The sequence below is a fragment of the Morone saxatilis genome, unplaced genomic scaffold, assembly GCF_004916995.1.
Source record: "Morone saxatilis isolate NCDOM2014 unplaced genomic scaffold, NCSU_SB_2.0 Contig8, whole genome shotgun sequence".
NCBI lineage: Eukaryota > Metazoa > Chordata > Actinopteri > Moronidae > Morone > Morone saxatilis.
Genome location: NW_023340257.1, coordinates 26,830,500 through 26,831,411, shown reverse-complemented (window position 1 = coordinate 26,831,411; position 912 = coordinate 26,830,500).

Genomic DNA, 912 nt, shown 5'->3' with positions numbered 1-912 from the left:
AAAAGGAAAATAATTACAGCTTTTGCCAACAACAACAGCGCAGCCAAAAATCACTGCACACTTGACTGAGTCCTAAAACAGCTGGTTAGTCTACGCAGACCTCCAGTCAGAACAACATCTATCTATCTATCTATCTATGCTATCTATCTTATCTATCTATCTATCTATCTATCAGCAGCAGATCAGATATAAAACTTATAAAGAAGAGAGGATGAAACAGCAGAAGGTCACATAAAGCACGACAAAGTCAGCACAGTTTCCAAAATTGACGTTTGACTTTTTGTTCTTAAGTAAGTTATCCAACACCTGAGGACATTTGAAAACAAATCAATCCATCCATAATTTCCCAATTTAACGATCATTTTAATTCTCATTTTAATTTGTTTTAAAAACTTAAAACATCTTTCCTGTTTACCCTTCTTGGAGAAATATGAACGATGCTGTCAGTCAGAATTAGGGTGCTAAATGCTAAATGTTATACTGGGTTCAAATAAATGAACTTTTCTTAGCATTTAATAGGCGGCTACTGACTATCGGCTTTATCTATTTAATTATTCAATTTAATTACTAAATTACATATAACAATAATAAAAAACAGCATTAGGCTTTAAAATCTGACACTGAAGTTTCCTCAAAATCCCTTCAGTCGCATCCTGTCGAGTTCACCTCTGCAGGAACCCGAGGGCGCATTTGATTTATCGGGAGGAGAGAGCAGAGACGGGCGGATCTATCAGAGGAAAAAAACATTCCTGCAGAGTTGAGTTAAATCAAGTGCGCCCAAAGAGAGATCACATTATTCAGAGAAAGACTCCTGTACCGCCTCAGGTGACGAAGAGCACGGCGGGAAGCTTAATGTGTGTGTGAATTCATTTTCTGGTGTGTGTTTAGGCCGACAGTGTGTGTGTGTGTGTG